At 53.6% G+C, this 12455-nt stretch overlaps 1 pseudogene; it reads right to left on the bottom strand.

Moving 5' to 3' along the window:
* LOC127033317 (E3 ubiquitin-protein ligase TRIM39-like) overlaps positions 1-11652 on the bottom strand; it is a 29183-nt pseudogene extending 17531 nt beyond the window's left edge.
* Positions 11653-12455: the final 803 nt, after the last annotated feature.

Genomic DNA, 12455 nt, shown 5'->3' with positions numbered 1-12455 from the left:
GAGAAAGTGGATGCAGAGAATAAAGGCACAATCTGAAATGACCCAGCTCCAGGAGAGAAGGCTGGAGTCATCTGATTCCATGATGGAAACTAATCCAAGCCCAGCTCCGAGAAGGACTGAGGGCTCCTGACTTGAGGACAGTGAGGAGCTGAAGTGAGAGCTGGAGGCTGGAGCAGAGTGAGGGAAAAGATTTTATTTTGGGGTTTACTTGGACTCAGAGCAGACCCCGGGAGGGGACTTTTCTCTCAGATCTTTTGGACTGTGAGGCGTAATTTAAGGAGCGCTGAAGAGGATAAACTGAGGCAAGATACTTGCCAAGATACCCTGAAATGGCTGAGGCTGATATCAATAACACTCACTGCCCAGCCCCTAAGGGCTGCCTGACAGCGCAGGGTCTTCCCCATTGCACAGGGGAACCCTCGGGCACAGGAAGCCCTGGTTACTCTGTCCCACACATTCACCCAGTGACTCCCCCGAGCAGCCGGGCCCGGGTCCCTGGGGTTATAGTACAGGCAGTCAAGGGGCACTGATGGGCCAGGGCTGCTAGGGTGGAGGGAAGGAAAGGGTTAATCCCAGCGCGGTGGCACTTTGCTGCCCAGCCCTGGCTGGTCTCTGCTCTCTGGGTGCAGCTCAGGGCGTGTATCTCTGAGCAGGTCCCTGCCCTCTCACCCGCCATTTGCCCAGACACAGAGACCCGGTGCCGAGGAAGGAGCAGCCCCAGCAGCGCCGCATTGGCCCTGGCACGGGCTGAGCCTGCGAGCGCAGCAGCAGAGGCAGCGGCAGAGAGAGGGGCTCAGCCATTGAGAGCAGCAGCGTCCCCACCCTCAGGGGAGGGTCAGCACTGGGACAACGGGCCGGGCTGGGTCAGGGACTGGGAGCTCCGGCAGTGAGCACGGTGCCAGCACCAACAGCCCTGCTGGAGACCCTGGGCCTGGCCAGCCTGGAGCAGCCAGCGAGTGACTCAGGGCCTGGGACCCTGGCCAGGAAGGAGCTTCTGGGCGGCTGACAGGAGGCTCCCCAGGGGCTGGGGATCCCCTAGAACAAGGCACTGAGCTGACTGGCTCAGGATCCCGACAGGTTCAGGGGCCAGGGGTGTGGAATGGCCCAGAGCCCAGCCGTGTTCAGGGCCCAGTGCACACAGACTGTGCTGGGCTGGGGGCAGTGAACAGGGAGGGGAGCAGGGATGTGCTGGCTCCAGCCCCTCACAGACAGGAAGCTGCTTCCCCCACAGCCTGGAGTTCCTGCTCCCCAGAGCCCTGAGATCCTGGCCCTGCAGCCGGCACCGACTGCACAGCCTGCATCAGCCAGGACAGACACACCCAGCTTGGCCCCTTCAACTGCCCCTGCTGGGGTGGGTGGGAAGAGAGGAGCTGGGGGCAGGGGTAGGAGGAATGAGCCAGTTCAACAATCACAGACCGAGCTCACTGAACCTTCCCACCCTCCTCTCCTCTGCCTTAGCTTTTTCTCTATCCCTCCTCGTTGTCAGGTTTCTGCCGTTGCCCCCAGTCTCCGCGCTGGGGTTGTGAGAGGGGTTTGGACGGGGGCAGCTCACACTCAGCCGTTGTCACAATCTTCTGAGTGAGTCTGACTCACTGAGCAGCAAACCACTGACCCAACCTCACACTGGACTGTGCTCAGAGCAGATGAGGGACCCGTAGGATTCAGCTTGTTACCCAGTAACACACGGCCCAGGTCACACCACAGCAGCCAGACCAGCCCCTTCCCCAGATCAGAAAGCTGGGCCAGCCTTGGCTAATGGGGGCTGGGGCAGTGCTGAGCGGTGCCCACACAACGCAGCCCTCACATGTCCCATGAGAGAGGCACAGACACATTATCCATTACCCGTCTCTGCAGCTCCCAGTACAATGGGTCCAGTTCAGACCTCACAGCACCTGGCTCAGGGACACCCAGTAACTCAGCTATGGAGGGGTCAGGATGTCAGAGTGACGGGGCCTGGTCAGACACCTGGGCAAGTACCAGCAGGTGGCTGTAAGTAGCAAGCAAACTGCCCAGCACTCAGCGCATCAGCCTCCAGCTATCACAGCTCCAAGCCTGTCAGCTGGGTGCATGCGTGTCCTTGGGTCCCAGGCTCTGTCCAGAGCCCCAGGCACAACACAGCTGAATGTCCCAGTAGAATCCACTCACCTCCCAATCTCTTCAGTGCTTCTCTCATGTCAAGGGAAATTTTATACACGTTCTTCAGGTCAATAGAAACAGCTTCTGCTTCCTGGAGTTTCACATTCTCAGTCCTGTGAAGAAAACGTCCCATCATCACTCAGCTGCTCTGTACACACATCATCCCAGAATAACCTCCAAGAATATCCAAGCAATGACAATCGGAAACACACCTGCTCAATGTGTTTTTCACATCCTGAAGATAAAAAGAGAAAAATTGTTCTGTATTAACACAATGTGCACAAAACTTTCATCTAGAAAATAGATTAGTCCTCCCAGGCTTCACTGTTTTGTGGTAAAATCTTGTACACTATTGTGCAGTAACACTTGTTTCATTTATGTAGGTGAGACAGGAATTTAGCTAAAGGATTCTCCCTTCTAGGGTCCCAACCCATCAGTATCTGTGTTTATCAATTGTGTTGAGTTCAATGTTCTGGAGTCAGAGCAGGGGTGGGTTCAGCTCAGTATCATTTTTGTATCATCCATTTAATCTCCCACGGCCTCACTGGGTCTCCATGAGGAGAATTCCCCTCTAACATGAACTGGGATATTTTGGAACTGATGGAGCCCTTAGCCGGATGATCTGTTGATCAGTAAACCGCAGAACACATTTACTTTAATTGTTCGGATCCACATCCAGGGATCTGAGTTCTAATTCTGGATGGAGGGAGATTTTGATGCCGTCTCACCTTTAGCAGCTCTACAACTGGTTGCTGATACTTCTCCTCGATCTCTGTGATCAGCTGCTGCAGAGAGGAGCTTTGCTGGGAGAGTTTGGTTACATTTTCCCTTAGTCTCTGCAGAGTCTCCCTCTCCTCCTCCTCCAGGCTCTGCAAAAGCAGCTGTTCCTCCTCTCTCAGCAGTGTGTGCAGTTTGTTAAATTCACCTGCAATCATCTCTCTCTTGTTCTTCACTTTCCTCTGGAGATAGAAAAAGAGGAAAGGCACAGAGAAAACATGAGCCAGATGTTGAGTTACACAGACTGGGCCTCTGTCCTTGAAGCAGGGAATGTTAAATCACTATCAGGTTTGTAAGGATATTTACTTCTTTGAGAAATGTACCGCAAGGCGTTTGTTTTAGTTCAAAATTAATAAGGCCAGTTTGCTAGCAGGGTTGTCTACAGTGCTTTGTAAAGCCACAGTATGTTATTGCAGGTGGCATGGGATGGACACAAGGGAGTGGGGCACACATGGGTGTTGGGAACCCAGGGTCTTGTCAGAGCTGGCTTTGGCCTCACCCAGCCTGCCATGTGTCCAGTCACCAGCCAGTGTCTTCCTCACACACCCCACGCTCTCTGTGGGGATTTCACTGTGAAAGGCAAGTGAACTGGCACAGACATTGTGTCCCATGGGTTCATCACCTGGCTACAGACAAGCACAGGTAAAATCACAGTAACAGTAGCAGGTGACCGGGATGAAGTGGCCACATGATGGCAGCAGAGGCTGTGAAGTGGCAAAGCTCTGCCTGGCTTTACACTGACCTGCCTCTGGCTCTGCTGACTCAGGGGGTGTCCACACTGCAATGGAGGAGTGAAGGCAGCAGGTGAAGACACACTCCAGCTTGCTCGGGTGCTGGTAGCAGTGAAGCCGCAGCAGCAGGGGCTGTACAAGCCCACCCAGACCCCTGGGCAATGACTCGGGCTGCTAACCCACAGCTACCTGTTGGTGCCATTTAGATGCACCCTTGGGGCAGACTTTGCAAAGAGCTCAGCACTCACAATTGGGTTTGGTGTTCAGAAGAGCTCAGCTCCCAGCCCAGCCCAGCCCCAGCCCAGCCAGCTGAGTGATTTTGAACCTCACCCATGGGGTAAATCCTTCCCCCAGCTCTAGTGTCCAGCCCAGGCACTGGGCTGATGCACTGCAGGGACTGTGGGGGAGGAGATCGGGGAGGATGGAGAAGGAACAATCCCTGTGTCCTCCAGGCTGCAGACACACTGTGGAGCTATTTCATGGAGGCCCCTGAATCCCGCTGGCTGCAGCAGCCTCTACATGCCTGCCTCCCCACCTGCAGGAGGGAAACAGGGTCCGTGTGATAGTGAAAACACGGCACCCACTATTGAGAATTTACCCCTATCAGAGAGCACTGGGGTGAGTTTGCACCACCTCACTAGGGCCAGGAACTGCCCCTCTCTGCCACGTACAGGAGCTGCTGTGCTGAGACCACCACCAGAGACACAGCCTGATCCTGCTGGCACCAAGCCTGTGTCACAGGGCAAAAAACCAGAGCAGGTTCACACCCTTGTCCTGGAGCTTCACAGCTCCTTCATCCCTGGGAGCATTGCAAGGGGAAGGGCTCAGGGAGAGAGACACCCGGACACTCACCTGCCACTCCGTGGTTTTCTTCTTCTCTTTAGACGTCAGCACCAGGGCTTCCTCCAGCTCCTTCCTCAGAGGGCCCAGGGCTCCCTGGAGTTTCTCCTGCAGGAACATTGCATGCAATAAACAGCCATTAGTCTACCTGTCTGACGGGTGGAGAGTATCATAGAATCATAGGGTTGGAAGGGACCTCAGGAGGTCATCTAGTCCAACCCCCTGCTCAAAGCAGGACCAATCCCCAACTAAATCATCCCAGACAGGGCTTTGTCAAGCCTGACCTTAAAAACCTCTAAGGAAGGAGATTCCATCACCTTCCTAGGTAACCCATTCCACTGCTTCACCACCCTCCTAGTGAATTCTTTTTTCCTAATATCCAACTTAAACCTCCCCCAGTGCAACCTGAGACCATTACTCCTTGTTCTGTCATCTGGTACCACTGAGAACAGTCTAGATCCATCCTCTTTGGAACCCCCTTTCAGGTAACTGAAAGCAGCTATCAAATCCCCCCTCATTCTTCTCTTCTGCAGACTAAATGATCTCAGTTCCCTCAGCCTCTCCTCATAAGTCATGTGCTCCAGCCCTCTAATCATTTTTGTTGCCCTCTGCTGGACTCTTTCCACATCCTTCTTGTAGTGTGGGGCCCAAAACTGGACACAGTACTCCAGATGAGGCCTCACCAGTGTCAAATAGAGGGGAATGATCACTTCCCTCCATCTGCTGGCAATGCTCCTACTTATACAGCCCAAAATGTCATTAGCCTTCTTGGCAACAAGGCACACTGTTGACTCATATCCATCTTTTCGTCCACTGTAACCCCTAGGTCCTTTTCTGCAGAACTGCTGCCTAGCCATTTGGTCCCTAGTCTGTGGCAGTGCATGGGATTCTTCCATCCTAAATGCAGGACTCTGCACTTGTCCTTGTTGAACCTCATCAAGTTTCTTTTGGCCCAATCCTCTAATTTGTCTAGGTCCCTCTGCATCCTATCCCCACCCTCCAGCATATCTACCAGTCCTCCCAGTTTAGTGTTAGCAGCAAACTTGCGGAGGGTGCAGTCCACGCCATCCTCTAGATCATTAATGAAGATACTGAACAAAACCAGCCCCAGGACCAACCCTTGGTGCACTCCGCTTGATACCAGCTGTGAACTAGACATGGAGCCATTGATCACTACCGTTGAGCCCGATGATCTACCAGCTTTCTATCCACCTTAAAGTCCATTCATCCAGCCCATACTTCTTTAACTTGCTGGCAAGAATACTGTGGGAGACCATATCAAAAGCTTTGCTGAAGTCAAGGAATAAGACATCCACTGCTTTCCCCTCATCCACAGAGCCAGTTATCTCCTCATAGAAGGCAATTGCTCTTGGTGAATCCATGCTGACTGTTCCAGATCACTTTCCTCTCTTCTAAGTGCTTCAGAATTGATTCCTTGAGGACCTGCTCCATGATTTTTCCAGGGATAGAGGTGAGGCTGACTGGCCTGTAGTCAGGGCCGGCTCTAGCAATTTCGCCACTCCAAGCAAGGTGGCACGCCACAGGGGGGGCTCTGCCGCTCGCCGGTCCCACAGCTCCGGTGGACCTGCCGCAGGCGTTTCTGCGGAGGGTCTGATGGTTCCACTGTCTGTGTTTGCGGGAGGTCCACTGGAGCTGCGGGACCAGCGAACCGTCTGCAGAAACGCCTGCAGCAGGACCACCGGAGCCGCCTGCCACCCTCCCAGAAACCGGCAGAGCGCCCTTCGTGGCATGCCGCCCCAAGCACGCGCTTGGTGCTCTGTGGCCTGAAGCCGGCCACGCCTGTAGTTCCCCGGATCCTCCTTCTTCCCTTTTTTAAAGATGGGCACTACATTAGCCTTTTTCCAGCCATCCAGGACCTCCTCCATTGCTATGAGTTTTCAAAGATAATGGCCAATGGCTCTGCAATCACATCAGCCAACACCTTTATCACCCTCAGATGCAGTGTTTCTGGCTCCATGGACTTGTGCTCATCCAGCTTTTCTAAATAGTCTTGAATCACTTCTTTCTCCACAGAGAGCTGGTCACCTCCTCCCCATACTGTGCTGCCCAGTGCAGCAGTCTGGGAGCTGATCTCGTTCATGAAGACAGAGGCAAAAAAAGCATTGAGTACATTAGATTTTCCACATCTCTGTCACTAGGTTGCCTCCCCCATTCAGTAAGGGGCTTACACTTTCCCTGACCTTCTTCTTGTTGCTAACATACCTGTAGAAACCCTTCTTGTTACTCTTAATATCCCTTGCTAGCTGCAACTGCAAGTGTGATTTGGCCTTCCTGATTTCCCTCCTGCATGCCTGAGTAATATATTTATACTCCTCCCTGGTCATTTGTCCAAATTTAAACTTCTTGTAAGCTTGTAAGCTTCTTTTTTGTGTTTAAGATCAGCAAGGATTTCACTGTTAAGCCAAGTTGGTCGCCTGGAGTGACTGAAGTCCCCCATGAGAACCAGGGCCTGTGATCTAGTAACTTTTGTTAGTTGCCAGAAGAAAGCCTTGTCCACCTCATCTCTCTGGTCTGATGGTCTATAGCAGACTCCCACCACAACACCACCTCACACTTCTAAACTTACTCCAGAGACGCTCAGGTTTTTCTGCAGTTTCATACTGGAGCTCTGAGCAGTCATACTGCTCACTTACATACAATGCAACTCCCCCACCTTTTCTGGCTCAGTCTGTCCTTCCTGAACAGTTTATATCCATCCATTACATCCAGTCATGTGAGTTATCCCACCAAGTCTCTGTTATTCCAAGCACATCATAATTCCTTGACTGTGCCAGGACTTCCAGTTCTCCCTGCTTGTTTCCCAGGCTTCTTGCATTTGTGTATAGGCACTTAAGAGAACTCGTCATCTTGCTTTCTCAGTATGAGGCAGGAGTCTTCCCTTCTTGTGCTCTCCTGCTCGTGCTTCCTCCTGGTATCCCACTTCCCCACTTACCTCAGGGTTTTGGTCTCCTTCCCCCGATGAACCTAGTTTAAAGCCCCCCTCACTTGGTTTGCCAGCCTGCTTGCAAAGATGCTCTTCCCTCTCTTCGTTAGGTGGAGCCCGTCTCTGCCTAACAATCCTTCTTCTTGGAACACCATCCCATGGTCAAAGAACCCAAAGCCTTCTCTCCGACACCACCTGCGTAGCCATTCATTGACTTTCACTATTCGACAGTCTCTACCCAGGCCGTTTCCTTGCACAGGGAGGATGGACGAGAACAACACTTGCGCCTCAAACTCCGTTATCCTTCTTCCCAGAGCCACACAGTCTGCAGTGATCCGCTCAAGGTCATTTCTGGCAGCATCATTGGTGCCCGTGTACCATAGATATCGTCCTTTCATACACAAGCAGTAAAATACCCTGGAAGGAGGCAGCAGACTCAGCTCTGCGGGCCCCAAAGGCAGTGTGGCAGCAGAGACACCAGTCTCAGAGCGGGGACGCTCTGCATCATGCAGACACTCAGGACTTCTCAAGGCCTGTGTTTTTAGCTAAAGTTTCACAACACTGAGCACAGGCCAGAGGGGAAATAGCTGGGAAGGTTCTGAAGGGTCCCTCCTGCCAGTGAGGAGCTTAGGACAGTGCATCACTGCACTGTGCCCCAGGCCCAGCCCAGGAATAAGATCCACATGGTGCTTTCATCTGTCTGTCAGGCTCACATGTGGCGTCCCCCAGGCAGCAGCTGGGAGCCTGACACCAGCGCCGTCCCATTAACTGCACAGGGTGAAGCTGTGATATGTCTGGAGGTCAGTGAGGAACAGGGAACACTCGGTCTGGGGGAATGTGCCACCCATAATTATAACTGCACCAGAGCTGGAAAACCCCAGGGCTCTCTTTCCCTTTGACAGCGTGTGATTCCTTCACCCGACACAGCAACGTGCTCCTGCCCTGTCTGCCTGACTCTGTACAGCACCCAGGGCAGCCCCCGAGAGTCCCCTCCTGAGCTCCTTGCAGAATCTCCCCATTTCACTCCTTCTCTTTTCTCTGGGCCCTCGAGTTCTCTCCTGCCCTCTACCCAAGGGCCCAGGCTGCTGCAGCTGCTGCGGAGAGCTCCTGGGGAGCTATTTGGTGACACCCCTGCGGTGCTGCTGCAGGGAAGCAGGGAGGGAGAGAGGGAGCCAGCAGGGGCTAGTGAGAGGCAGGAGGCGGAAAAGCAGCCTCTGCATCCAGCAAAACAGCTTCATTTGAGCAGGGATCAGACTGCGGGAGAGGGCAGAGGGACAAAGGTGGCTGGATTCTCTGAAGATCCACCCACAAAATAAGCTCCGCCCATGTGAGTCACCAAAAGGAGACACCATGATCTGTTCACAGGAGATGGTGCGATGTTCAAAACAGGATGGAGTTGCTGATTGGCTCCAAAGGGCTCCTGGGGCCGGTCTCCCCTCATGAGGCTAGAATGTACCGCTGGACTCTCTGGGCCTGGACCTTCTTTAATGGGGGGGGGAGGGGAATAAGAGGTGGCATCTCCCAAACATCACCCACCTGTGGCACCGGAAGGAGGTGTCACTGGCAGTACGTGGTGCTGGGCTGGAACTCTCCCTCTCTGCTCTCACAAGGTGAATGAAATTGTTAACAATGCTGATATTTAAAGGATCATCCCCAGGCACCTGAGCCCACCCCCCACTCAGGGACTGGGGCTGTTCACACCTCTCCGAGCTGCTGTGCCTGACTCTCTGCATCCCTACACGTGGGTCAGTTTTGAGGTTTTCTTCACAACGGGAACAGCTGGAGAGTCAGTTTAACACAAAGTGAAAGCTGAGATCCCGGAGAACAAGGCAGTCACAGAGAAATGCCAGTACTTCCTGGCTGTTTCTGAGCCCTGTCAGTGAAAGTAGACACCGGGACGTACCAATGCTTCCTGCACCAGGCACGGCGTCCTTGACAGGGTTGGTGGCTCTGGCCCCCTGGAAGAGGTGGGGCCGTGGGGCAGAAGGGCCAAGGGGGCTCCGCTTCCCACCACTGGTGAGTGCAGGGAGGAGGGTGGTTTCCATTCCTCCCCCCCACCAAGCAACACAGCTGGGGCCGGGTCGCTCCGCTTCCCGCTGGCTGCAGTGAGTGCGGGTGTGCACCCAACACCTGCTGCCGGCCCAGGGCAGCAGCCCCTTTTGCCCTCCCCGCCCCCGTTGGCAGCCCTGCTGGTAGGGTCCAGCAGTGCTGCCATGGCAGCGCTTTAACCTCGCTAGTGCTGCCGTGCTGCTGGGACCTACCAGCAGGGCTGCTGACGGGGGAGCAAATGTCGGCTGTGTGCGGGCTGGACTGGTGGCCGGCTCTTGCCAGAGCCCTGCTCCAGCCGCACCGGCCCACTTTCACCTCTGCAAAGCACCCTGGCGGCCAGTTTTCACAGCAGGATCGCTACGAACTGTGCTGCTCTCTGTGTGGGTGTAAGAGCTGCTAGTGGGAATGTGCTCTGCCTGCACAAGGAGCTAGTATGCACATGCAACAGCGGCTTTCATTAAAGTGGCATCACTTTTGCCAGCAAAACTTTGTAGTGTAGACAAAGCCTAAGAGCTGACAATCACTAAGAGCAGGGTAGAACCTCAAGAGACTGAACGTATAGAGCTTATAGTAGAGAAGCAGGTAACAGCTGGTGGGGCAGCTGGTGGAGTGGATCAGTTGGGTATGTGGCAGGGTGGTGACTGACAGATGATGCAGAGGAGCAAGCAAGGTGCCTTCCTCCTCCCCTCCACCAGGTGTACCTCTGAGTCTTCACTACCCTGGGACCACCACTGTGAGGGGATGTGGTGTGGTGAGGGACTTTTGGTTGTAGAACTAAAAAACCTGAGGCAGAAAGACACTGCCCATAACACTCTGGGGTGGGTGTTTTGCTCACGGTTTTATGTTCATGAATCCAGCTTGCAGCATTTTCCTTAATTAATGCAGGGTGACTTCCCAACTCTCATTTAAAGTTTCTTTTCTATGATAGGCACCAACTCTATGGGTGCTCCAGGGCTAACCCAACCAAGGGCAAAAAGGAGTGGGTGCTCAGCACCCGCTAGCGGCCCTGCGATCAGCTCCTCCTCCTTTCTCCTAGTGCCCCCTGCCAACCGTGGGTCACTATAGAGCAGTGTGCAGGGACATTGGGGGAAGAGGCAGAGCGAGGGCAGGGTGCGCTCGGGTGACAGGGCAGAATAAGGCAGGAAGAGGTGGGGTGGGGGTGTGGTCTCAGGGGAAGGGATGGAGTGGGGGCGGGGCCTGTGCAGAGCAGGGCTTGAGCACCGCTGGGGAAACGAGGAAGCCAGCACCTGTGTTTTCCACACTCAGACTCTGTGCTTTAGAGAGAGGAAGTTTTGCCTCTCACAGGTGCGCGGGGTGGGGTGTGATTTGCCCAGGTCACTGGGAGGGGCTCGAGCTGGTTCTGTGTTGTATATTGAACCCAGCCCTTCTTGCTGCCCACTCCACCTGGCAGATGGGTTGCAGGTGCACAAAGAGCCATCAGCCCTGTTCTCTCTGTCAGGCATTGAAACTTGCAGTGTTGGGGCAAAAAATGTCTGGGGATCTTTTCCCATTACCCACAACCCCCAATGCTCACCCCCCTGAAAACCAGACCCCTTTCATTTAGGTGCCTAACCTTAGACAGCCAGGTGTGAATGTTTTTCCTTGGATTGATGGAGGATAAACCTGGTGTCCTTAATGGGGTTAATTAAGCAAAGTCAACAGCATTTCCCACCTTGTAGTCCTGGGCAGCTTCCTCAATGGGAACCACCGTGTGAGACTTGTGGTCCCGGGATTTCTCACACACCAAGCAAATGGTTTCTCCATCCTCCTCACAGAAGAGTTTGAGACGTTCCTTGTGTCTCTCACACAGCTTCTCCTTTTTCCCTTTTCCTGGTTTTGACCCCAGTTGTTTGAGCTTTTGTATGATGTTGTTCAGCTGGGTGTTGAGCATGAACTCCCCTTTCTGGAACTGGGCTCTGCACTGGGGACAGGTCAGGGGTGTCCCCGCTCCCTTTTCCGCACAGTACTGGCTGAGACAGGTTCTGCAGAAGTTGTGCCCACACGCTATCATCACCGGCTCTGTCAGATACTCCAGGCAGATGGAGCAAATGGCTTCATCTTGCACTTCCCCTGCTGTAGCTGCAGAGGCCATTGCAGCCGGGTGGGTGTCTGTTCTCTCTGCCCTTTGCAGGCAGCCAGCAGCCCAACCAGCCACACTCGCAGGAAACCCGAAAGCGAAAGGGAAAAAATCAACAACAAGCAGCCTTTTAAAGCTTCTTTTAGCAGATTGTGCAACCGGGAGCCAATCACGTGCTCCGGCAGGATATTCCACCCAAAAGAAAAAAAAAAAGGGCAGAAGCCACAGTCTGAAAAAGCCTCCCAACAAGCAACTTTAAGAAATGAATAGGCAGACGGGATAAAAGTTACCTCAGTGGGGTGAGCCATCTGCAGTGGTTGCCAAAATAGGACATGTGGCAGAGACCCTGGTGTTCCTTGCTGGCCCATCTCAGCACTCCTCCCCCAGGGCTGTGGTGTTAAAGCACATTGCTGTATACGTCTTTGTTACATAAAATAATTCACTGTCACTTGAGGTGGCTCTGACCTGCTGTTCCCATGGCCTGACAGTTACTCTGTTTCCTATAAGCCACTGTAAATGCAGCTTCTCTCTATTTTAGTTATTTATTTTTAATTCCTTTTTAAAGCAGTGTTTTGGTTACTCCTATTTTCCTTAGCGCGCCTTGGTTAACCCTGTGCGCATGGATGTCATTGTGCTGCTCAGTGTATGGTTTTAATAATAAATAATCATAGAAAATAATAATTGATGCTACAGGTTGAACCTCCCTAATCTGGACTTCCCTAATCCGGCAACACCCCTGGTCTGGCATAGTCGGTGACCCAGTGGGTGCTGCGGGCCTGGAACACTGAAGGGGGAAAAACTGACGGGCTGGGACCAGGAGTGTTGTGGGACCAGGGAAGAGTGGATCTGGCTGCAGCCAGAGGAGCAGGGGGCCAGCGGCGGGGAGCTGAGCCCCTGGGGA

Source organism: Gopherus flavomarginatus, chromosome 12 (assembly GCF_025201925.1).
Source record: "Gopherus flavomarginatus isolate rGopFla2 chromosome 12, rGopFla2.mat.asm, whole genome shotgun sequence".
NCBI classification, from domain to species: domain Eukaryota; kingdom Metazoa; phylum Chordata; order Testudines; family Testudinidae; genus Gopherus; species Gopherus flavomarginatus.
Note: the sequence above shows the minus strand (reverse complement) of the source record. Positions and strands in the feature narration are given on the sequence as shown.